The sequence below is a fragment of the Macrobrachium nipponense genome, chromosome 7 (assembly GCF_015104395.2).
Source record: "Macrobrachium nipponense isolate FS-2020 chromosome 7, ASM1510439v2, whole genome shotgun sequence".
NCBI lineage: Eukaryota > Metazoa > Arthropoda > Malacostraca > Decapoda > Palaemonidae > Macrobrachium > Macrobrachium nipponense.
This window is the reverse complement of record NC_061109.1, coordinates 42,184,847-42,212,346: the sequence shown is the minus strand read 5'-3', so window position 1 is coordinate 42,212,346 and position 27,500 is coordinate 42,184,847. Positions and strand designations below refer to the sequence as shown.

The following is a 27,500-nucleotide window of genomic DNA, read 5'->3' as shown; positions in this document are numbered from 1 at the left end:
TTACCTAACGTAGGAATAGTTTAGATTTTAAATAAAGATGGTTATATCTGGGGATACAAAAAAAGTGCCTGTGATATCTTACCAAGAATAATTTCGATGTTTCAGCATAATATTCTAAGCTTATGAGCTCATTCCGGCTTTACAATAAACAGAGATCAATGTTCTTCTTTTCAAACAGTGTCACGAAAATTTAGATATGCTACTGCAAGAATAACAGAAAAACGATAGCACGAACTATGGTATCTTTGCCAACGAATGTTTTAATAAAGCTCCAAAAAAAAAAAAAAATGTTATAAAATGCGGAGATCTTACAAGTGAAACGACACAAGTTGAATGTAGGCCTAATTTTTTTTTTTTTTTTTTTTTTTTGCGGAGCTTCACTTTCTCCCCGTTCATAACCTACTTGCAAAACACACCAAGCTCATTTCCTAAGACTGACGCTTTTCCCCCCACATTTTAATCATCGGCAAAAGTTACATGCAAAAGCGCTAATTCGAGTGTTATTAGTCTGGCACTTTATATCTAACTTTTATTCTTTTCTTTTTTTTATCTCTGTGGGGAATACTGAAAGAGAAACTGGTAAAGTTGAAGCTGAATGGCAGCGAGTGAATCACCATCATTCATGCATTGCTAAGTTCAAACCCTTTTTCCTGTTTGATATTTTATTTTAATCAGTAAGAGATTCACTGAGTGACACGCATCAGGAATAAACAGAATTAGAGTGAGATGGAGAATGCTATGAAATGAAAGATGGTAAACAAGCCAGGGAGGTAGAGAGAAGTAAGATGAGACTAACACACACATATATTATATATATTTTAAACTTTTATTCCTTCTAATAATAATTCTGCGCGCTCCTTGACGCCTGGTGTGTCGTGTCAGAACAAGAGGGGAAGGTATAAGAACAAATGTAGGCAATGCAACACATACTCGTGCATTGAGAGGGAGAGGGAGAGGGCAGTCGAAGGTGCTCGAGCAGAGATGAGAGAGAGAGAGAGAGAGAGAGCACAAAACATATCAAAGTAGAGATGGCGGGAGGAAAGTTTGACATGACGACTTGGGCGTATTAAACGCAACCCAACTCACTGCTGTCTGTCTACATTATATTCGATTTCCAAGGAAATTATTATAAATTCAAAATGCAGCGCGTCTGAGCTCGCGTCATTTACTCATCGGCTTTATTTTGGTGGGATATAATTGTTTCACATAGCTCATGATCACATTTGGCTAAAAAAGACAAGTTAATCTCTTGGCAGACCCTTATAGGTTGCCTGTGAAGGCTGTTCCCAACCTCCGTACTTTCGCTTTTCTCACGTGTCTCGACAGGAAGTGATTTGACTTCCAAATGAATCCGATGGAGAAGATCTGCTGCAATGGGACAGACAATCAGCTCTGTAGTGTGGTGTGATTTCACCAATGCTTTTTTAATGTTGAACTCTTCATATTAGTACCGCTCCCTGATTAAAAGATAAAGGAATCTAGAGCTTTAGAAATGAGGTGTTCATTTCATGCTAGTGCAACATTTCTTGACAATTATCTTTTTATGATACTGATTTTTTTTTTTTTTTTTTGGTTTTTTTTTTTTTTTTTTTTTTTTGGGGGGGGGGTTGGCTTGAATTTCATAGGCGATTAAAATTTCGACAGTTTATCGCCAATAACGTAATTTTTTTCAAATTAACTTTCAGTGAGATACATTACTTAGTTGGAGGTACAAATGATTTGTATAAATTTCTCACAATATTCGGAGACAGATGCTTATTGGTAGAGATTAGAAGGCGATCATTTGGCCGTTTTATTGTTAGTAGCATCAATATCTATCCAGGTTCCTATGCTTTTCAGAAGGTGACGTGCAAGCTGCATGGCTGACTTTCATTCGAGAGTCAGTTTGTTCCAGAAAACCTTGCTGAAGATACCCTCACGAGATACTTAAGGGTTATCTGTTCATTATTACGAGATACGCGTGGTTTATTCTTGATATCGGTGTTGACATAATCCTAGACCAAGCAGTATTACACATCAAATAAATCTATGGCACAGAGAAATGTTTTTGCGTTACTCGAAAAAGTCGATTTCCCAGGCAGGGCCAGTGCAGTAGTTCACCGATGTAATTAGCCATAGACACGAAAGCCATATTTCATAATCAAAGGCAATTAAAGTTGTGGATTAGGTTTTCATTGGCCGTGTAAGTACGGTCTAAATCACTGCTAATTACGCCACTGATGACGTTAATAACACCGAAATCGGTAATTACCCAACACCTGTGTCTTTGATATTAACACAAGTATATTGAACCCTTTCATACAGCATCGAACTGAAACACAGATTAGAACATAATTCTGCAGCTACTGTTTCCTCACCTCCTCTCTCTCTCTCTCTCTCTCTCTCTCTCTCTCTCGTCTTAATGAACACTGGGATACACGCTTGTCTGTGGTTTATTAGAAAGACTTGTTGTATGTGAAGCTTACCAGATTATTTTTACAATATAACAAAACGTGAAAGAACCCTAATTATGCCTTGAACTTTCTGCACAATGCAATAAGGGGTCCGGGGACACCCCAGATCACCCAGAAAAAGTCCCGTAATCATGACTCAAACTTTCTTTTGCAAGTTTGGGAATGAGTAAGAGCTAAATGACTACGATTCCGGCCAGGGCTCTCGGGCTGTAAATGTGATACGTCAGCTGCCGCTGCTGCTGCTGCTGCTGCTGCTGCTGCTGCTGCTGTCACGGGTTGGAATTAAGAGTTTTCAAGTTGTAGTTACCGACCCTTTGGCTAATACCAACTTCTGCCATCCTGTTTTATTGCTACTGAATGCGGGACGATTTTTTTTTTTTATGTGTAGTTACCGTGAACACTCAAATCCTTTGTATGGAGTAAGGGGTGCTACTTTCACATACATACGCATATCCATACATATTATCTTTCTGTCGTTGACGCGCGCGCGCGCACACACACACACACACATTTATAATTAAAGACACAGTGACATCTGATGAGCAATGCAACTGTGGATCTGCAGATACATACATACGTATATTTATAATATATATATTTCTCTCTCTACACACAAACGCTATATATATATATATATTATATATATATATATATATATATATATATATATATATATATATATAACATTTCATTATAAAGTCTGAAGATTCCACCTTTTTTTAAATAGGCGGCTTAGGGGTTATTCCACGAGGCACAATGGCTTTAGAGGAAGACTTGAGGTTTATCTCAATGCAATGAGATTTCCAAAAGGGGTCTTAATAGGGAGGTAAAGGTAGAGGTCATGAACCGCAAAGAAAATGAAATGCAAGATTTCCAAGTTGCTTTTTGTATTCAGTAGACCAAAATGTTCTTAAAACGGGTTTCCCTAAATGTTCGTTTGATATTTGCTACTGACATTTGCGAGTTCTGTATTATGTTCATCACTGATCACACTGACCGAAAAACATACGTGAATATTCAATTGCGTATAAGTAAGTGCATATATGTCGCTATTATTTTGTTTCAGTGCGTCAAGCAAATTTTCACTGCATTGCGAGATGGAAATATTGAATTTTTTTTTTAAACATAACTTAATCATTCAGATATATTTTAGCAAATTCGTTTATGAACCTCCTTCCCCCCCGACACACAAAGTAGAAAAACTATGCTTTTCCACCTCCATTCTGATTTATCGACCCTCATTAGGTGGGATTATTCAGGGACAATGGCGGTATAGTACGTCACAACAAACACACAAAGAGAGAAAAACTGGGCTCGTGATGCTATTGGTTTTCATTAATTTTATATTTAGTCGGATTTTGTTTTACTGTTTGTCGCATTTATTGTTTTCATAACAAATACTTATGTTACTTCTTTCATCTTTTTCAGGTGAGTGACTCGGACTCTCCAGTGGCCTTTAGTATCCACTTAAGGTAAGAAAGAGAGCTTTAAGTGGACGTATAGCTTATAAACAAACACAAACATTGAAAACTTTTCAATTTATAAATATATATATATATATATATATATATATATATATATATATATATATATATATATATATATATATATTATATATATATATATATATATATATATATACAGCTGCTTCATAAACCTACACAGAAGGTACACCAGCTGAGCGTCAAAGCCCCGGACACACTCTTGACCGTTCACTTTTATCTATCTGGAAGTCTCTCGCTGGATGCTAAGCGCTTCCTTTCCTCAGATCACCACTATGTCATCTAAGTAGCACTGTTCAAGTCGTCCCCCAATGTCCTACCGCTTCTGGATTGTACATTTTATCCGTATCAAAAACTTTTTCATTTCTTTCTCACGCACTAATATTCTCACCATTTTCTGTCTCATATTTCTCGCTATTTCACTACTTACTCTACATTTATTATTAAAAAATTCAAGTCTACAACTTCAACCTTTATCTTTCTATTTTAGTCAACCACCAAATCTTCAGTGAAGGAGAGTTGGTCCAAAAATCCGTCATATTTTCCAACCTTGGCTAAATAGGCAACTATTTCCTCTCAATTTTAGGACACTTTGTTACCTTCTTTACTTCAACTACTGTGTGATTCACCTCTGCTTCCATGTTACTATTATCCGTTATATTTAGTTCCCTATTCAGTACCTAATGCACTATGAACTCCATTCACGATTCACGACCTGTCTTGTCCTACAACTTTGTACCTTTCTCTGACTTCTTGCATTATTCCACAGAGCCATATCACATCCATACCTCAGCCCCATCATTACAACAAACCAGTCACTCCCACAACCTATAAATTCACGAGCCTCAATTCCGTCTTAATGTCTTTTCCTCATTCTCAATTTACCTTCTACATTTTACACCTCGAGTGCCATCCAATATGCCCTCTCTACCAATTCTGTATGCCACATGCGGCTTTGTTCTCTGTACCTTCAAACTTCTCATAACTTTCAAAACATAGAGATGTGTCACATATTCTCTTCCCGTCTTTAAGCAACACAACTCTTCCTCTGTCAGTGCTTCTATCATCTGTCTCACTTCCTGAATCAAAATCTATACACCCTCCTTAGTATACTGAGTATACTAAACAAACCCATACCCCTTTACTTCCTGAGTCTCCTCTACCACTGTTACATTTATACCTTACACACCCAAGTCAGCCGCTCAATGATGCTTTTATCACCATGCAGCAGCATCTTACTTGCAGTCCTGTCAAACCATGGTGCTTTTCCATTCTTCAGTCTTTACATTTTGCCCTTCTTACATGTTCAACTCCTTCAAATCCGGATGTTTTTACGTTCTTCAAACTTAAAGTTGCCCTTCTTGCATCTTCGACACTCGGCTTCACTTTTGCTACATTCAGCTCTGGCTCTCTACTGTCTTCCACATTCAGCAAAACCAAAAATACTTCCTCGACTAGGATTGCATTTCCTTCAGACAGTAGTTCTCCATTTGTATCCTTTGATCTTGAGATCATCCATTTACTCATCACTCTTTCTCTATAATTTTACTTCCTTGCAGCTCAGCTGATTATCCCTAAAGTCCTTGCTCACTTTCTCCATTTCTTTTTATTTTATTCCTTCTTTTCTAGCTCATATATATATATATATATATATATATATATATATATATATATATATATATATATATATATATATATATATAATTATATACACATACAAATAGAGTGCAAATTCCCCATGTTCCTCATTTCTTTTTCTTTTCCCCTCTGTTCCACGTAAAAGCTCTCTCTCTCTCTCTCTCTCTCTCTCTCTCTCTCTCTCTCTCTCTCTCTCTCTCTCTCTCTCTCTCTCTCTCTCCCTTCCATCTTACTCCTTTTCTGCGTATTTCAAAATATATGGTGTCTAAATTCGTTAATCACGATACGCAGTATTTTTATATTTTGCCAGTAATTTGCAAAGTATCACAGTTGTTATGCCTACCTAAAGTGTGACGATCTGTTGATTGGGGGATGAGTTTTGGCATGAACTTCTGAAAGAGGAAAGGGGTTGAGGGAAGGGGAGACGTGGGAGAGGGATTGGTGGTGTTAAGAGGAAAGAAAGAGTAACGGGATTATCACTGACACTATGAAATTTCGGTTGGAATTCCATTCACCATGTTGAACGTTGTGGGTCCGGAAATTGTAACATTTACGCAGCTATACTCTAGTTTTGCTTAAAAAAAAAAAGTATTTCCAGAAATATTTGCAAACATAGATTTTATCCGTTATTTATGAATATGAAAACAGTATCGTAATCTTAATCACCCATTTTCAGAACTATTAAAAATAAATGTTCAGAATATAGTACACTTATGTACTAAGATTTGTCGATTTAGTCATCCCATTTAAATAATAGAACAATAACACAACACATTGCTGCTCTATGTGGCCCGAGCATTTAACCTTTAAAAACTGATGAGCGTGTTCGAGATACTGAGCAGCATAATCAGTCTAAAATTGTCTCCTAAGAACTTCCCTGGTACTCGATTTTTCTTTGTTTACTGAGCCTTTACAACGTTTATAATCCATAACTATATTGTTTATTACTAAGAATAAATTTCCCAAAACAAAATTCAGCACTCAATTCTGCCAAAAATGAAGAAGGGCGTACGGACACGAGAAAGTTGTACTGGGGTTCTATTTCGGGTAGATTACGAGAAATCTTGAATGCCGCTGAATTTTGATGGAGCTAATGAAGCGAATGAACCTGTTAGAAAGGAATTGTGTGTTGAGGCTTTAGTGGGTTATAGCTTTAAGAAGCCTCACAACAACGATAATTTCGCCAGCGTCAGCTCCTCTCCTAACAGGGTACCAAGACTGACCATACCAGGAATAAACCTTTCAACATTGCATATGCAGAGTTCAACGAGTCCCCAAGCATAGGGAGTCTTCTTAGTCAAACTGGGTTGCAAGGTTACCGATATTACTAAGTCTTAAACCTCTCTGACGATGCTTTCCTTTCCGTCGGTCTAGGAGTCATTGTCACATTATTCACACTTAGGTTCTTTTTTCTCTCAGACGGTACCTTTTGGGAAACGTGTACATGAATTCGGTTTTTATGGGTGACACTTGTCTTCCCCAGGGTCTGATCCGTACTGATTTTGGACATAGCACAATCTTAGCCACTAGAGTAAATTATGATTTAATCTTTGTCATGTAGCGCAATTATTTCAGTGCCATAGTATCGGTATCGTCTAAATTTTATGAATACTATAACCTGCTTCTTTGAGAGACGATGTTACAAGAACTGAACTTGAAATTTAAGATTAATTCAATATGAGATACATATCGTTTATTGGACTTATATAATTAACGCGCTCTCTTTTGCCTTTCAAATCTAGTTGCTTATTGTGCTTTTAACTTGATATCATGCAAACTGCAATAATCAGCAACCTTACATAACACGAGTTAATTTATCGCTTGATTTCAAACACAACTACATTGAAACAATGCTGACGAATCACGGTCTCGGTCTAGTGATAAGAACGTTGCTGCGTTCTTATCAAAAGTGTTTGCCCAGGAGTTTGTAACCGACTGTGTATGATTGATGTCAGTTTTCAGTCGCCATTGTTAGTGTTACAAACGCTTTTATTCTTGTATGCTCTGGGCAAAACATGAGGGCCTCCTAATATCTCGAATGGACAAGCAGCAGATCTGCAGGATCTGAGCTCTGTCGTTGTTATTCATTCATTTGTTATTGAGGATGAGCGAAGCCTACATAAACCTATTTCAGTTGTACACAGTTGGGTGAGAATATACGTTTATTTTTTTTACACCCATGTTCTTATAAGAATATCTAGACCGATTAACGCCAGGCCTCAATAGATAAACCTAGTTGATGAATGCCGCTTGTTCTCAGGTAGAATCTCCTACAACATTCTCAATCGAAAACTAGACCATGTTCCTTTTGCTGCTAATATTCTCACGTGTTACAAGTAGTCACGACTCAATAGTCCACACGTTGTGTGATTACCAGGTGACGTTAATGTCTAAATAAAAAAAAAATATTCTGTAAAGAGAACTTCCGAGTCACTGATTGGGTTTTCTTCCCTCTGTATGAATGGTATCTTTATAATGCAACAAAACAGGTGTTACTCTCTCTCTCTCTCTCTCTCTCTCTCTCTCTCTCTCTCTCTCTCTCTCTCTCTCTCTCTAAGGCATTAGCTTGGTCCTATAGCTGACCCGTGTGCACAATGTGAAATGTCATTCTCCATTAGCAAATGCTATACATCCTTCACCATTGGGCAATGCGATATCAAATTACACTTTGGAGTTACTGCGAAGCTTAGCAAACATCCTCCATCGAACAATAATGGCTTTCAGGCATTCAGTAGCGAGAGATCTTTTGATAAGATGGCGATCGTTAATGGATACACGTTTACGCTGTTTTCCAATACCAAAGAGTGAAGAGGCCTGTTTGCTTTCCCTGTCAGGGACGTGAAGGTGGGATCTTGATTTCTCTCTCTCTCTCTCTCTCTCTCTCTCTCTCTCTCTCTCTCTCTCTCTCTCTCTCTCTCTCAATTTTTCTGTATTTTATTCAAATTCATTAATTATTACTCTGTTAATACACCAATGGAAAATGTTGATAAAACTGATGCAAATGGTCAGTTTACGCACAAAAGTTTTCTTCTCTAACTGCTGATTGTTAACCCTCACCTAATATGGTCGAACAGGCACGCATAGATAAACAACCTTTGTGCACCTTCCTAACGTGAGATAATGACTATAATTAAATTCGATATAATAACCCGATTGACTAATTATGAGCGTGTGTTCCACTCTTTGATTTATTGCGATTTTTTTTACATCGCAGTAATTACTCGCCAATAATCACTTTTTTATGAAAAGCAGAAAAAAATGTCATTGTCTCGTCAACCTTGAACCTTTTCATATGAAGAATCAATTAATAATAACGCTGTATTTTTAATTTTTTTTTTTTGTGTTTTTGAAACTTTACTAGGTTTTATCCGACAGTCTATTTCCATTTTATTTATTTTTGTTCTCGATTAACAAGTTTTGCATAAAAAGGGGCAACTGAGGGCACATGTCCTTACGCAGCCGTCAGGTTTTCGGCAACGATGGCTATGAGAGTGTTTTCTCGAAAGATGTGTTCAAGAAGAGCGGTTACTAAGGGTTTTCTTAGACTCTGACCAGGGTATAAATTGCTGTGCGCGTTTTGCGTTGCATTTGGCTAATACATTATGGGAATTTATGGAAACCCACGATAACTACAATTTGCCTATGTACATTTGATGATAATCACAGATGTGTGAAATGATTTGAGTGGAGTGGTAATTCATAGGTGCTTAAACATAACAAACTACCTCCATAAGAGAATCCGGAATATATTTCTAGAGAAAAGAAGAAAGTCAGTTTTGTTGTTGTTGAGGGGTTAAGAATCAAACAGAGCTGTTTTCTTGTAGGTCTATGCCAATACCGAAGGTCAAACTGGGCTGTTTGACGTCATACCCTACACGTGAGTTGCGAGGCAGTCGCTTGCTTTTTCTTTGACTGCATCTAAAGAGCTTCTTCAAGCTACCTGCTTGGCCTCCTTGTGCAGTTTGCATCATTCAGCTGTACTGTTTCGTTTCGTTTCGCTTCGTTTCGTTTCGTTTCGTTTCCTCCACATCAAAACTCAGCAGCAGCAACACTCGCTTGGAAAGTCAGTATTCCAGTATCATTGCGATATCATTTTTGTTTCTCATCCAGAGGGTTTTCTTTTCATTCGAAAGTATTTTGGGATTATATTCTCACTCACTCAAGTTGCCTTTGCTTGTTTGCTTATTCAGTTTTCCTACCTATTTAGCCACTGAATACAGTATTAAAAGATCGTCGCGTAGAAGCAAAGGCAACGCTAGCAGTAATTGCAGTCTTTACCTGCCATATTCTTTGGACGCAAAACTACCAATCCTCTTTCCAAAAGAATATGTTGTAACATCGTGATCCTGATGGCATCAGAGTCGCTATCGCCCCTTCTCTCTATTAATAATCTATGAGTAACATCCCACTACATGTTTCCAGGTTGCGTTAAGTGGCTGTTTCCCACGTGCCTCAATTTTATTGCGCTCACTCTTTCTTCGACTGAATTAGTCGGTGACCTTGAAGCCTATCGCTGTGATTCATCGCCTCTTAACTCTCCGTTTTGCAAGGCAGGATTAAAATGCTAAACTGTGGCCGTCATCCAGTAGGAATGTTTATCCGTCTTTCGCCGTTTGAAAAATTTTCTTGTCTCTTATTTTTCTCTCTGGTCCGCCTTACCCTCTTCCTTGACAAGACAAGATCGAAGGAAAAATGAACCAATTAAATGCCACGAAACTAATGTTGTCTCATAAACATTCAAATTTCCTTTATTTTTTTTCCTGAAGATTTTCATTTTTTCAATGTTCAGTTGAGTAAATAAGCAAGCATTAGTTTCCTCTCTCTCTCTCTCTCTCTCTCTCTCTCTCTCTCTCTCTCTCTCTCTCTCTCTCTCTTAGTTAGCCCAGGGTGTATCTATTGCTTTTACAATTAACACAGGCATCGGCGGTTTAAGACTGAAGCAGCATCGGACGCTCATCCAGATATTTACTTCCCAGTCTTCAACGGCACTCGAAACAAGGTCAATCCCGACTCGCCAGTGACGTCATGCGCGGTCGAACTCACGTGACCTTGGTTAACCCTCACGTGAGAGGGAAAACAGAACGTCAAAAGGGAATATGCCTGTCGTCACTCTGAGGGATTTCAGCAGCCGATATCAGTAAACATCTTGGTCAAAGACAACGTCGTGTCGTCATCTCTCATTTCCTCTTCTTTTCTTATTGTGACCTCTGTCTAGTTCTGTAATATGCCTAATCATCGGCAACAAACCTACCGGCTTCCACAGTTAAAAAACTGTAAACAGATTTACAGTGAGGCGCACGACAGAGAGAGAGAGAGAGAGAGAGAGAGAGGAGAGAGAGAGGGTGGATGGGTGGTAGCAGGCAAGTCACGCGACCCGAGGGCGCCCGCGCGCAAGTGATGTCGTTTGAAGTGTCACGTGTGACTTGGTAACTTAGATAAGTACATTTATTCCCTCTACGTGTTCGTTACATGGAACAAGTGATCACTCAAGTCGCACAAGAATCATCTGGAGGCAATTTGCAGCATGTTTATGGGATTTTCATAAGAATTCAACGGCCACACGCCAGCGTGGCTTGCCTACTCTCAACACGTGCGGCGGGGCGATCGAAGTATGTGATGTAGAAGGCCCAATAGGAGGAACGCCCAAGGAGAGAGAGAGAGAGAGAGAGAGAGAGAGAGAGAGAGAGAGAGAGAGAGAGAATGGAAAAAGGAGGCTAGTAAACTGTAAGAAGAGGGAGAGAGTTGGAGAGTTTGGGAGCCAATTCAACCCCACGATGGACCAACAAATATTTGTCTTGCTAAGGGACGTGAATGAAACCTTGACTTTTAATTTAACAATGCCATATTGAAGCCTACGCCCGGAATGTCAATAGAGCAAGATGCTTCTCTTTATTTCACCCGTGATTTTACTGAGGGCTCACCAATGCCGAAAAATCCGAGGTCACACTGTATCTTGCATGCAAAGGAAAGTAGCAGGGAGTATAACGGAATTGAAGACGTGCTGATACTATTATTGTTGTTAATATCGTTGCTGCTGTTGTTAATTCTTTACAGCCTTACTGCATTTGCGTACATAAATACTCATGTGTAAATGATGATCAGTTGCCAATCATGTGCGACTGATTATATTAAGTCGAACTCCAACAGTGAAAATTATGTTTACGTGCAGAAGATTTATTTTCTCTAATGATGTTGCATAAAAAACCTCATCAGTCACACATGTTTTGTAAACGTATGAAACACTGTTTTCATCCTTAGAGAGATATTATACCCATGTTTTGTATTGCCGTCGGGTTTACAAAAAAAAAAAAAAAATGCTTCAACTCTGCACACAGTAAGAATCTTTTAAAGTAACAATGTTCCGCTGATAAATTTTTGTTTGACAAAACTACATGAGCACACACACAGACACCCTATATATATATATATATATATATATATATATATATATAATATATATATATATATATACATATATATACATATATATATATGTATATATATATGATATATATATATATATATATATATATATATATATATATATATATATGATATAGATATAGATATATATATAGATATATATATATATATATATATATATATATATATATATATATATATATATATATAATTTTAAAATGCCGTAAAACATGCGGAGTATTTTAACATTGCCAAGGGATAACAACCGAGTATAGAAGTCAACAGAACGACATATTCGTGATTCATACCGAAACGGGTAAACTCATCAACAATGTTGATTCAGACTAATGAAAGATGTTTTGCATGGAAAATGACCTTATAGGAAAAGCCAGTTCCACGACTCCCGAGTCACGAAAGCTCAACTTCCAATAGCCTCAAAGTTTTCTCTGTTGCCCATTACTTTTTCCCTGGTGTGTCAGTGCTCGTATGTGCGCGAGTGCGCATTTGTACCGCAATCTTATGTCTCTTTTTAGCTATGTTGTCTCTTGTGGAATCTTCATGATTTACGTTGGCGCAGAGGAGATGGTAATAGTTTTTTAAGAGTTCCGAACTTAAAAGCTTGTCAGGTGCTTAAAATTTGAGAAGCAGTCTCTTGCTCCCAGATTATTCAGCAGTCGTCGAACCGGCTTTGTACAACACGAACTAAATGTTGGAAATACACCGAAAACGTCACTGATTTTTTCATGAACTCTTCTGATAATTTGAATTTTTGGTGCGTATTCCATTTCAGAAGGAAAACCTTGTGCCGGTCCCTGTATAACATATAATGGAGAAATAAAAAGTAAAAAGTGACCTCACGTTCTTAAAGATTTCTTATATGGAAAATTGCTTAGTTCTTTCAAAGCACCATGACATAAGAGCAGTAGAATCTATGGAAGTAGCCGGAGTTGAAGTTCTTTCCTCCCATCCCCTTTACAGCGGCTGTGACAAAGGCGGGAGTGAAGAGGTCATCAGACCCTTTCCCATAGCGTGGTCGATGATGATATGAAGGTTCAGTGACCTGGTCCCGCTGTGTAATATTGGGATGAGCTGACGCGATTCTCCCCGTCAGGATTTCTTGGTTACCAGCATGAATGATGTCTTTGTTCCTTTTTTTAAACAAGTAAAAACAAAACAAAATCTGTGTTCGAATATTATGAACTCTCCAGCGTGCATAGCGGAAGCTCCTTGATGTGTATGACGCTATAAGATATTACTGTATTGATTGCAGAGCATTCCAGCCCGCATGCTGGGAGTAACTCATTATTGACCTTTTACTTCCGTTGTTACCGGATGTTTGCATAAATGTCGTCGTGATGGAAACGGTGCCGGATACCTATTACGAATTCGTGCTTTTAATTTATGCACTTTTCAAGCGCTGTTTGACATAAGCTGGCGGAGACTTTCCAGCTTAATATTTAACATCGCTTAAGAAATTTGTTGCTCTTCTTATAGAATTTTAACGGAAATATTAGGAAATATGAATGATTCGGTCGCTTACTTAGAAACAACACTACATAGTAAGCATCACGCGTTCGCCTTCAAAGTCCACAAGACGATCAAAATATTTCGTGCTTGTGAGTTCTCATTTATTATCTCATGAAATGACGATACACTCGTCACTGGCTCATCAGAGGCTGTCAAGAGCACAGCTGTGCGGTCCGCGTATCATACATACATTGAGTTATGGCTGACGACATTTGACTGCAACTGATCAATAAGTGTTGGCTGTGATGTTGTTTTTCCTACGGGCATTTGCAGCAAATAAAAACCCATTATTCAAGGGGCTACTGGAAAGGAAAAGGTCACGACCATCCCCAAAGTGATGTGGACGCTTAGTGCTCGTTTTATTTATTTATTCTTTTGTTATTAATATATTTATGACTATTAATTCCGTAGATAACTTTGACCTTTTTTGCGACAGCCTATACAAATATTAGTACATATCATACATGCGCACCTACACGCATAACACATACACTTACGCGCGCACACACACATATGTATATATTATACACACACACACACACACACACACACACATATATATATATATATATATATATATATATATATATATATATATATATATATATATACATATATGCGAATACCACAGCAAATCCAAGTGCTTTCGTCTTTATTAAGACATCGTCAAGGAACGATGTCTTAATAAAAACGAAAGCGCTTAGATTTCTGCCTGTCATTTTCCTGTGGTATTCGCTTATTCAATGAAGACACGTGCATCTACTGCGATTTTTAAGTATATATATATATATATATATATATATAGATGAGAGAGAGAGAGAGAGAGAGAGAGAGAGAGAGAGAGAGAGAGAGAGAGAGAGTTTTTAATCGATTTCCTTGACGCAAATGTTAATGGAATCCCCAAGGAAGTCAGTTGTTTAAGCGCGCATACGAGATTATATAATATGAATAAATTTTTCGCGCAGAGGCAGAGGGCAATGCAAATCGAACTAATTTCACTCTGAAACCTTGGAATGCCGCATGTGTGACTGATAAAAGTAAAATGTCTAAACTATGAATTTATAATAATCATGGTTAAAGAACGTTTATTCTTATCAGAAATCAAATAAGGTAAAGTTGGTGCCCTGTTTTGTGTGTGTTTGGAATGTGCTGTTTTCAAATGTCGTCCTTGCTTCTGTGAGACTCTGGAACTCTTCACAGATTTTAAGCGGAATCTGTATCACTGAAAAGATTATTCGTATACGAACTTGACTATTTAGCAGTGTGTGATGAGGAAACGAGGCGTTGCAGTCGCGTTGATTGAAATAAAAATATACAGAAAACATCCTCAATAGAATGTAGAGAGAAACTTATAAAATGATTAAAGATGAACAAGCTAGTCTTAGAAAGGGAGGCGTTGCACAGGTTAAATGTTGTATCAGAGATATGTTGTGCAGAAGGGTATGGAATCTAAAAAATCCTTTTCTTATGGCTTTTGCTAATTACGCAAAGGCTTGCGACAGAGCCTACAGACCAAACCAATATCATGGAAAATCTTGTGTCACAATGGCATTCTGTTCAATATGTAAAGCTAATTGTAATAATCCATGAACGAAGTCGAGTTAATGTTGTTAGGGTCATGCCAAATGAATTTGTAGTAAACAGAGGAGTGCTATACAAGGAGATATTATTTCACCTTTGCTGATCGGGGATGGAAAAGGTAGAAAGAGACTGGTGGAACCTTGCCAACATTAGGATATGCACATGATAAAGATAGAACCGACAATAAATCTAAGAAAAGCAGGTAATCAGGACAAAGTATGCACAGAGACATGAAATAACATTTGATGGAGAAAGGATTTTTGAGGTTGAAACTTTCTAATATTTGGGAACAATGATATCCAATACAGTGTCTCCTGAGTTGGAATTTAGTGTAAGGCTAAAAATGGAAAATCTAAAGTAGTGTAGGCAGAACACGATCTGGAAATAAAAGTGACTGAAATTGCATATTAAAGTACGGTTACGCATTAGTCTATTACGATCTGTATTGCTGTGTGGACACGAATCATGATAAAACAATGAAACTATAAATAAGAAAAAATTCGTCGATTTGAGAATGTATCTCTTCAGAAAATTTTACGAGTAGGAGGAGGCTGGAGTGGCAAGTGATATCATACAAGAAATTACGGAAGGAATAATGACGATTGGGAGGGTTTGAAAAACCACACCTTCTTGGAAGAGAATTAGGAAAAGAGAGGCTGGATATTTGTGGGAAATAGAGCAAAAACAGATGATTGACAGAATTTCTCAGAGGTTCTTGGCCTCACGCGGTGTCGGCGGCCATCATGGTAATCTTTATGTCTATCAATATTCCCATGCATTTTCTTAGTCATTTCAGTTCCATTTTTAGACTTTTCGCACTAATTATTGAGAGATCATATCCCCTGTTTAATGACTTTAAATTATTCCAAAATTAACAGCAAAATTAGCTTAATATTGAGGGCATCTGCTTTCTAGTGGAATAGTGTTCCTCGTAACTGATTAAATGATATGGCTGTACTGAAGAAAGAAAGGCAGTCTTTGTCATGCAATCTCCGCTGAAAGACTTGAAAGCAATCCTTAGATTGTGTGGTTCTATCGGTGTTTCTCTCCTGCTCCCACGTTTGAAAATCGCTTCCTGTTTCTGTTTGTGTTTCCATCTCCCGCCCTTTAAGAAGCGGGGCACTGGCCATCCGCACTTGTCTTAAACATGAACAAGTAAAATTATCTGATTTTATCGTAACACTGATTAAAGTGCAGCAGATACGTGAATATAAATGATGGCAACTAAACGGCGCCTTAAGGAAACGGAAAAGAAAGGACTCGAATCTAACTCGATTTCAGTCGGCACTTTTCAAGGCGACGCTTCAAGAGAACTGCTGTATTGAAAACACTCGCCTTTGTTAAGAATCAGTATTTTATTCATTTAAATCTTCAAAGCCGCCCTTTCTATCGGCTCGTTAAAAAGACCGTCTCATCGATTCACCCGGGACAAAGGAGCCGATGATGCCAGTAAGGGAGGATTTTCTCAGAGTAACAAGATATTACACCACTTACGAATCTTTTCCCATTAGCCTTAAGAAAGGAATGTAAAGAGCATCCGCGAGAGAGAGAGAGAGAGAGAGAGAGAGAGAGAGAGAGAGAGAGAGAGAATTATATGCAAGGGTAAAAGAGAAATAAGAGTACTGAAAACATACGAAGAGTCAGTGTCAGCTTTTTCATGCCATTGTCGTCGACTCGATGATCATATTCAATATAGATTTTATATAAGGTTACTTTATCGGATTAGTTTGCTAAAAAGGCAGAGAATTAGTATTGCCCTAAAACAACTGATAACCACGAGTAAAATAGTTATATATATATATATATATATATATATATATATATATATATATTATATTTATATTATGTGTGTGTGTGTGTATGTATGTATGCAGTAGTCGAAGCATCGTCCTCTTATTTACGTTACATTTTCTGAACAGAAATTACTTCTATAAACATCGGGATACTTCCTTCAAATTATATTAGAAAAAAAAAATAGCGACCACCCGAGCTTGACTTGCCCTCCAGCACACTTCAAGGGCCACATCTGCAATACTGGTGACATTTGGGGAAATAATTATGATGATCCTCGAGCCTGTTGCTGTAATAAGGTTAATAAGTTAATTAGCCCCTTCCTAAATAATGATCAGTCGGGAGCCTCTGGGTGTCAATAAAGATCTTGGTGGGGAGAAATATTCTATATTGTTTTAAAACTATAGTGAAGGCAGTAAATGCCTTTTTAATTTCAAGATTACGTGACGATTGCGTTTAAATTTCGTATTCTTTCATATCAGAATATTATATGTACTTGTAAATATCAGAATATTATATATTTGATATTTATCCCATCCTCCGCCTTTCTGTTTTAAAAACACACATATACAATCGTCATCGAGTTTTTTCTATTGCAACGACACAGAAGACCATAAAAAAGAGAATTTTGCCTAATAAATAACAAACTGTTCCATCCGACATTCTTTGGAAGTATATGCATGGACCACCGGCGGCCACAAGTAAAAATATTTAAGCCGAACATAAAATGAAATGTCATAATCCTAGCTAGTTTCGAAAATGAAAATTGTGTTTTAAGTAGAAGACATTTGATTTCCAGATTATCCAATTCGCGAATAAATGAAGAGGAGAGAATGAGAGTCAGAAACAATGAAGGAATGCCGTTTTCAAATACCACTTTTCGATTCGAGTCACATGCTAGTTTATTTAGAGAGATAATCGACGTCCTTTCGGTTTGCTCTCTGTTCGCCAAGCGGAACGACCCGAGGAGTACTTGCTACAAAACTGCTGCTGATAAGAGAGAGAGAGAGAGCAGAGAGAAGGCGAGAGAGAGAGAGAGAGAGAGAATATTCGATGAATATATGATGAATGGATTCATCTTGCTAGGTGAGGACCACCTTGCCGGAGCCCTCCCTGATGGTACATACATCTCTCTTCTCTCTCTCTCTCTCTCTCTCTCTTCTCTCTCTCTCTCTCTCTCTCTCTCTCTCTCTCTCTCTCTCTCTCATCCATCGCCTACCGCGACCCATACATAATTCACAGTTTATATCTACAATATATATATATATATATATATATATATATATATATATATATATATATATATATATATATATATATATACATATATATATATATATATATATATATATATATATATATATATATATATATATAGAGAGAGAGAGAGAGAGAGAGAGAGAGAGGAGTTTAATGACAAATAATATTGCCGAGACCAGGAAGAACATTCTTTATCTAACGAGTTTCGAGGTATAAAACCTCATCATCAGGATGAAAAACTGACAAGGATGAGAAACCACTTAAATTACAATAAAAAGAATTGTCTTACTAAAATCTTCAGTAAAAACAAGAAATAAAACGATTTCTTGTTTTTACTGAAGATTTTAGTTAGACAATTCATTTTATTGTAATTTTAGTGATTTCTCATCCTTGTCAATTTTTCAGCCTGATGATGATGAGGTTTTATATCTCGAAAGCTCGTTCAATAATGTTTTTCCTGGTATTGGCAATATTATTTATCATAAAGCTAAGATTTACAAGTAGCCGCCATATATATATATATAATTATATATATATATATATATATATATATATATATATATATATATATATATATATATATATATATGTGGGTGCGTGTGTGTGTGTGTGTATGCAATATACCATCATATAACTGGATTTTCAACATTTTGTGACTCCTGCAATTATGAGATATTCATAAATTGTTATGTGTATTATTATTATTGCTATAGAAAACGTTTATCTGTCGTCTCGTCATAGTCTAGTCCAGCAATGCAAAGCAACTTCTTAGGCCCACGTTGTTTCTGACGCCCGTGGTGGAATGCCTCATCTAAGATTCTTACCGTTTATTAGGCCTTTTTTTGGGGCTTGTTTGTCCTTGAGGCGTGTGTCCTAACATCCACTAACGCAGGCACGCTGGTATTTTAAGTTCATTCTGCAGCAAGCAGAATTGAATCATCTGTCTCTGAATGTTCTACGTAATCCTTCATGTCTTACTACTCCTTTGGAGAGAAATCCTGAACACATTTTCAGTTAATTGCGAATGCATCTGATTGTCTTACGTTTTTCATTATTCAGATTTGCAATCAGATAAACGGTAATTTTGGTGTGTTGGGCTTGGGCGATCGAGGGGCGGGGGGGCACGTAAAAAGGGTTTTCAGGAGGGTAAGGAATGGTGGGAGCCAAAACCCGGTAATTTATGTAGTCATTGATTTCCTTTTGAGTTGTAACTGACGAAACACCTCAGAGATTATAGTTACTTTCTCACGTTGGTTCTCGGCTCATCCATTAAATATGCTGGTCTATCGACTGGAGGCTCGGTGTTCCTGTCTTGCGTCTGTTCAGTCTCATTAGGCCAATATCAGAGGGAAGTTGTGATAATAAGAATGTAACAAGCTAAGAGCCCCTTTTCGTTTTCGGGATAATAAAAAGTATGACTCACCGTCTCTTACTTACTAAGCCTCACTGCCAGTAGGAAATGTAAGCAATGAGCCCTTTTATTCTTTGGTTTGTACGTTAATAAAAAATACCAATCCTATTTACATTGTGTAACGTTACTCAGTATTCTCTCTCTATATCAGATTACCATCACCGCCAAATTCCGGAACAATTACAAAACTTGTTCTTTTTGCGGCTTAGAGAAAAGTGTTACATTTTGAAGCAGAACCAGTTTAGTTCAGCACTGGTTAAGACTATGTTCTCTAAAACAAACTCTCGCGTATGTTTAATGCTACAAAATCTGATGCTGCAGTAGATAACCCCCATTCTAAGCAAGAAAAACACCCCAGGTCTTGATGTTGCCCCTTTAAAATTCTTCGTTTATAACTGCATAGCAACGGAAACGAAACCAAAATAGACATCTTTAGTGATTTTGCTACTGAGATTGATTGTATCTTGTCATGTGCATATATGTCCATCCATTTACATACAGGCTCCATCTCTCTTAGTGAAAACAGGCAGAAAACAGTATAGATAAATATCTTGTCCTTATAGCCAAAGAAAGCGAGATCAGAGAAGTCTGGAAGTGGCAGAGGAGAAGAAAGTTGCATTAAAAGTGCATTTCATGACAATGGAAACATCCAGCAGTGCATGACACGGTAAGTGAGTGCCTGACAAGTGTATTGATTGCGTGCAAAGAGGGTAAACACGTCACCAGGTCATGCCTCCACACACACGCACACACACATTTGCCTAACCCACGTGACCAGTGGTTCGTACAAGAAAAGTTTTTCTTTTATGCGTACTCTATGGATACTCTCTCTCTCTCTCTCTCGCACACACACACACACACACACACACAGAGAGAGAGAGAGAGAGAGAGGAGAGAGAGAGAGAGAGACTATTGTAAGTCTTCGCAATAGGATTTCGTTTCTAACATTAATAACACTCTTTATTCGATTACAGAATAATTTTTAGACACAATGTAGACAAGGTGTTAGTGATAATGGGCTTGGAAAGTTTCTGCTAACGAGAAGAAGCCAAAGGCTGTACGAAAATTTAACTTTGATGTTGACTGAAAGTTGGGATGGAAGAACGCATTTGAAGAGAAACAATTACATATTTATAATCTTGAATTCGTGCAATATTGATGATGAATGTGACTGTATAAGAAGACACAAGTGGTGTTACACTGTAGGTCATCTTTACTGCCCTTGACTTCTTTTTGGTGACGCGATCGAGATGGGGCAGATCGGCAATAAATTCGAGGACAGCCAATACAAGAGAAGGTCGTTTAAACCAACCCCCAACCCCCAAGAAACAGAAAGGAGGGGACCGAATTTCACACTTACAAATACATGGCTTAAAAGATTAATCAAAGCTGTTGTCCACTCAGTAGCTGTGAGGATGCGGAGGCTCGCGTGTACACCCTGCATCCGAGGAAGTTGGTACAATATCTGTTATTGAGACAGGTGTCTTGTCAATATCTGTTATTACGCTAATGCAGGTAAAGGTCACGTCTAGATCTGCTATTGTCACTATATGATTATACAAGTTGGTCACTAAGATTAAACACTGAGGAACATAAATGTTGTTTTAAAATTTTATAGACAAATTGATTTAATACAGGTGATGTTTAAAAGAAGCCACTGATTTGCTCTTACTTCCAGGTCTTGTAGAGTCATTTAACGACATGATTTAAGCCATCAATCAATATATAAATTAAAATCATAAAAGGGAAGACATCACACTTTGATCATTGCGACTGAACTGCTACGTTTGATAAGCAGCTTGTTGCTAGAACATTTCACTGTGAATGAATGCCAGTAGATCATTTTTCGGCATAAAATTACTGTGAAAATGAAAAAAAAGGCCTCAGAAATTACCAAATAACTTTGAGCCACAGACATAAGTGAAAGATTTGACCCCTTAGGAAGAATAAAGTACATAACAGCAAGGAAAAGTAGTTAATGTCAGGAGTGAGAAACTCTTGTGCTTTGTAATATCCCGAGCAAATTTTCAAGGTATATTTTACCTATAATCTGTGTAGCTGCCTGGCTTCTTGTTTCGTCAAAGGTTCTACTCTTCATACAGTTATTTTTCTTTAATTTTCATATGTCTATAATCCAAAGCATAACTGTATGATTTTTTTATTCTGGTTGAGCATAATAGTGAATAAGCAAATAATTGATTTATTTTCTACATCTTTATGCTCAGTTCAGCGCCTTTATCAAACGTTTAAGGACAGATGCATATACCGGTTTTTAATTTAGGTTTTACCCTTAACCTGTTATTTCCCCAAGCACTACCTCTATTGTATACAACTGATATCATTTTCCTCTTCAGTTGATTCCATTGCTACCTTTTCTATTTTTTGTTTCTCTCTCTCCTGTCTGAGAAGTTTATAATTAAATTTGTTTGGTGAATTATAAATTAAGTAGTTACTTCTTTGATAAAGTCACTGCTAAAGTTTTAAGTTGTGCTTCATTTATTCAAGCTAGGCCCGAGATGCCGAAATGCGCAATGCAATCTGGTGTTTCCTAATCCTTCCTGTACATTTCCTCCGAGAGTTAGGAAAGCTCCTTTTCCTCCGTCAAGAAACCTTGGCCTTGAGCAGCCCATCTCTCTCTCTCTCTCTCTCTCTCTCTCTCTCTCTCTCTCTCTCTCTCTCTCTCTCTCTCACCCAGTGGTCGCTCTCTTTCCTTACCTCTGGAAGATGGACGGAAGGAAAATAAGAGAAAGAGAGCAAGTAGTGGCGCTTCTGTTAGTTGCTTACTTCTACAACGATTATTGGATTTTTTGATGCTGTTTTCTTGGTCAATACACTTGACACAGATTTGATACAAAAGGAGTGACAGAGTAAATGGAATTATTAGAAAAAAATAGGTAATGCCGCGAACGTTCGAACCAGTATAGTGTGGAGACGTATAATCAGCTACAATAGCATTCGTATTTTATAGATGTAATCTAAACAAGAAAATGGAAATGTTATCTAAGCTAAGTATCGACGAGAGAGAGAGAGAGAGAGGAGAGAGAGAGAGAGAGAGAGAGAGAGATCTGTGTATAAGAACCAAAGGAGCCACGTGCTAGCGGTTCCCCGCGGTCTCCCCTCACGTGTCTGTGTCACGTGTGAGCGGAAGCGTGTGTGCATGCGTGTGCGTGCGTATGTATGTGTGTATATGCGTCCGAGAGGGAGCCCATGTGTGCGTGTGTGCCCGGAGGAGGACGAGGCGCGGGGAGCTTTGAATCAACTGGGTCATATTCGTGGTGGAACGGGATGGTGTGTAGACGTTCGCTGAGGGGAAGGACCCACCTGCTCGCCCTTCTCTACCCTCTCCTCTCGTTCCTCCTCTTCCCCCTCCTCCTCAGCCATTTCTCCTTGGATTTATCTACCGGTGTGTATCATTAGGGCGAAGGATAAACACGAACTGGAAGATATTTCATTTGCCATATTTTGTGCGGTGTTCGATGAGGGAGTCTCCCAGTTGCAAATGCAGCCGAGAGACCCTTCGGCGGAAAAGTGCTTCTCGTTTCGAAAGAAGCAAAAAGAAGTGCTGTGCTGGGGTCTGAGGTCGATGCTTAGTGTATATCGCGTTTTCTAGTAATCCACTTGCCACTAACAAGATCACGGCCTCGCTGACATCTCCACATGTGAGCTGTGGGTGTTGCACTTGCCTCCTAGTAATGCACCCTCTCTCTCTCTCTCTCTCTCTCTCTCTCTCTCTCTCTCTCTACTTGTACACACAAGTTTCATTAAGCAAGTTGCCACCTGAACTTTGGCAGCGAATGGAATAAAGAAAAAAAAAAAGATAACTGAATAATGAATGGTTGAAAACGCAAAGGGGAAGAATGACACGAAAATGAAAAACCTACAAAGGAAATAATCAAAGACAACGAACGGAGGGGAGGCCTAAGAGAAGGTTAGTGGAGTTACCTGTAGTGGTGGACGGCCGTCGGGTCGGGGTGTGCTGCCGTCGTTGTGGAGAGGGAGAGAGCCCCCCTTAGATAGCGGCAAAGCCACACTAACCCAACAACCTCCGCTCAGGCCGCACTACCTCCTCTCTTCTCCTCCTTCTGCGCCTCCCGACGTCGAAGCCTTTCCGTTGATCCTCGTCGATTGCCAGACCCCTTCTGTCTGTCTTTGTGACTCTCTTTCCACCTCCGTACTTCCGAAACGACTCCATCATTATCGTGCCGAGGGTTAGTTAGTGTTGCTCTTGTCCCCCTTCTCCATGGATAAATACTCATGACCTTCGAGAACCGGTTTCCTAAGGAATTATTCCCTCGGAGATCCACATGAGGAAACATTTGTTTTGGAAAGGTCTCTTTGGGGAGACACTTTCCACGACTCACACGGTCATTGAGTGAGTGTGGCTCTTTTTCCGTTTGTAAATAGGAGTGACAGTCAATAAGTGAATGTGATTTTGGAATAACGGTGACCAATCGCATTTTAGATGTGTTTTCGTGCCGTATTTGATATAGAAATTTTGATAATATTTATGTTTGTTCGTAAAGTTAAGAGTTTCGGACACCGCTACTAGTGTTAAGTGTCCAAGTTCTTGAAATCAACAGCAGCAAAAGTTCTTTGGATTTCTTTAACAAAGGAGAACTACTGCGGCTTCAGCAACGATGAAATAGAAATGGAAATTTCGCAAGACACGCAGTAAGGAACTGTATTCATCGATTCGAGATATGCGTCTTACGTCCAAGATTTCTGGACGGAGTTGTGTTTGTGTGATTCGGAGAACAATTCTTTTCTCTTGAGTGATGTCATTTTGACGGTTATTTTGCAAGTCTTCCTTTTTGGCAGAATTCGAAAATGGAAGTGTGTGTGGCTTTACTGAAAACATTTATTTGCAATTACTTAGAATGAGGTAAATATTTGAATTGCATCTGCGGTGTTTGTCAACTACTACGTAAAGAAACAACAGGTTATTTTAGTGTTATCGTGCTTTTAAGGACAACGTTATGGGATTACTGACAGCGTAAAGCAACCGCCGTCTGAAGTTTGACATCGGACCCAGAAACAGGAGAACTGTGGGGCGAAATGGACGTGCATTTGTTTGTGGGGACAATGACGAGTGATTCTCAAACTCACTTTTCTTTTAGCAGCAAAAACTAAGAAGGAAAGTCGGGTGCCAGTGTCTCCAGACCGACTGACACTGGGAGTGATATCGTAGCGGCACTTGAGTCATGCAGACAACAACTATCGAGTCTGGCATTAGGGGAGGTGATTAATACTGCAGTGGAAAGGGAATTAAGGGGTAATCCGTACCTTGCCTCGCCGAATACCCATTCCTTTCTACACAATTAATCAATAAAGGGAGACCTGCATGTGTTAGATCTCTCATTAATCGCCCTTGTCTCGTCCCTCTCAGACTACAATGGTTATAAAATGTGATGGTTAACCTTGATGGCTGAGAGTGTTTGTGTGTGTGTTTGTGACAGATGTATTAATCGTTAAGGAAATTTCAATCAAGAGGTTATACCTCAACCAACTTAGAGACGAAATATTTCAAGATTCCTTGAGCGACATAAACAGTGAGAGAGTTTTGGGAAACTACGAGGGTCATAAACAATTGATTGGTGTTGCCAATAAGCTTCCTGAAAATTCAGAAGTAGAAGAACGAAAGAAAGAGAAGAGATTGAAATACTAATAGGAATAATAGTTACGTAGAAAGATTAATAAATATTGTAGTGACTGGACTGTCGAAACCTATAAAAAAACGTTCATAATATCACGTGTTGATCTGATTTACTGGTATTGACTGAATCTAGCGTCATATAGTTTCTTTAAAGACAGAAAAGAGATAGGGAAAAAAGATAGTAATTTTAGTGAGCACAAAAGTTAAGGTGTTCTGAGCACAAATTTCCCCTGGAAATTACGTCCTTAAAGCTGGAATTTTTATCAAAATATCCGCCATGAAGACTTACATTTTACGCGTGAAAGCCAGGCCCAAAACGGCCGTGGGACAGATTGTTTGGGACTACTGGGTGGAAGAACGCGTGTGCCTTGTAAAATAATTAAATCATATGTATACACATAGATCATTGCATGTGGACAAGTGTGTTATAAGTATATTACTATATAGCCAGGAATATATGAATATATCCAGGTGAGTACCTACACCATAAAAACTTTTCAGTATTATTATTTCAATAATTATCATCAGTTACTGACTTTGTCTTCGTCTTATGTGCAATTTTGTTTAGTAGTGTAACTGATGATGAAGCATAAAAAGATTTATTCTTTCAGTCATTGCGAGACTGTTAATATCAAACGTTATAATCATCTAGGTATTCAACATTATACATGAATCAAGTTCCTTGGTATAATGTAGTGACCATTTCTACTCAATTTTATTCCGAAAAAAATTACGAGATATAATGAGACTCCTACATGAGATTGTTCATAGCCATAATTTAAAAGTCTGCTTTCACGATGTCTGAGCAGAAGCAGGAGGCAGAGATCCATGAGAGGATGACCCTGAATCGTCCCCAAGGGTCATTTAGACGCCGCTCCTATGTGTCAGAAGTGTCTCATTTCGGAGTTCAGTCTTAAGAAAGTCATCACGGTTTTAGTATTAGTTTGCTCCGCTGTGCACGCGACAAGAGGGGAGGGACAGTAGGCGAAATTAACAGCATCGGTAACTAAACTGGCAGAAATCCATTTTCCATCTGTCGTAGGATTTAGCATTCGAAAGCTAAGCAAGTGGAAAAAGTGAAGCCCTTTCTTTCATTCAACTTCCGCACGTCGAGAAGCACATGTTTGCATCACTATTATACCCTCGAATGGTATTTCTTCTAGTGCTTAATTTGTAAACGAAATTGTAAATAAATGACTACTTTGTAATTGGTGAGAAATATATAATTTTCAACACAGAAATATTGATAAGTGGATGCCGAGAATGTGGCAGGTTAAGAATTATTTCTTGTTTTCGTTAGACCAGTGTCTTTCGTAATGTACCACAGCTAATAAACTTATGATACTAATGATTACGCAGGGAAATACAGGGGCTGAATTTCTAAATGCCTCGGCGTATTATCACAATGGATTATAAATATAAAGCTTAATCTAAGGCAAACAGAAATAAGGGAATTTCTGGTCTCGGTTATGTCGTCAAAATAACCTTCAGAATAATCATTCTTAACGGCTCTTTGTTACACATTGGCGTCAGTACAGCAATGAGCACCTAATACCATCGACAATGCAAGTGAATGCTATAAGACCTGTAGTAAGTCAAGAGCAACAGCTCGTTCGATAATCAAGCCATCAAATAATTTAATTCCGTGAGATTGGAATCTCGGCCGGGCGATGACAGCAGTGAGAAGTTGCCACGTGACATCGCTTATACAGTATCTGCGCTATCTACGTATATTGTCTCATAATGCCTCGTCATTCCCATTCTTTTCTTCCTTGGATATTCTTTTTTTCACGTAAGGCTACACAACACGAAATAGCCAGGCTCCACTCATAGCACTGTATTTCCAACTAAGCAATAAACTGAGGGAATCTCTGTAAATGAACGCCGGGGAAAAATTTTCGTTACAAATTAAGCGTTAAAGAATAACAACACCTTTCGAGGGTTTGATAACGATATAATAAATAAGATGAACGAAAGGATTTAATATCTGGCTCTCGCCCTTTATGTAATATTACTTTCGTGTATTTAACAAAGAATTTGGCACTATAGTTTCATTTCAAATTACTTGCGCGCTACACACATATATATATACACACACACACACACGTTTACATATTAACAACTATGCAAGTGGAATCGCGTGTAACTCATTATTAATAAGAAAACAATTATTGACAGATGAAGAATAAATTTAATTTGAATATCAGTTAATGTAGAGCCTACCAACCTATTTACGTATGGTAAGCCTCCGTGTGGTAGTA

At 38.2% G+C, this 27,500-nt stretch overlaps 1 protein-coding gene across 12 annotated transcripts in view; it reads left to right on the top strand.

The window, feature by feature from the left end:
- The window catches only part of LOC135217344 (ecdysone-induced protein 74EF-like), an 865,315-nt gene that overhangs the window by 695,518 nt on the left and 142,297 nt on the right, over positions 1–27,500 (top strand). Inside the window, exon 1 of one of the 12 annotated variants that reach the window (XM_064253159.1) lies at positions 22,864–22,989. The exons of 8 other annotated variants lie outside the window; for them this stretch is intronic. The gene's annotated coding sequence lies outside the window, so the exon portion shown is untranslated. Of the gene's footprint in view, positions 1–22,863; positions 22,990–23,447; positions 23,795–23,837; positions 23,959–24,016; positions 25,711–27,500 lie in introns of those variants that run through there. 3 more of the 12 variants (XM_064253156.1, XM_064253160.1, XM_064253158.1) reach the window with 3 other exon arrangements.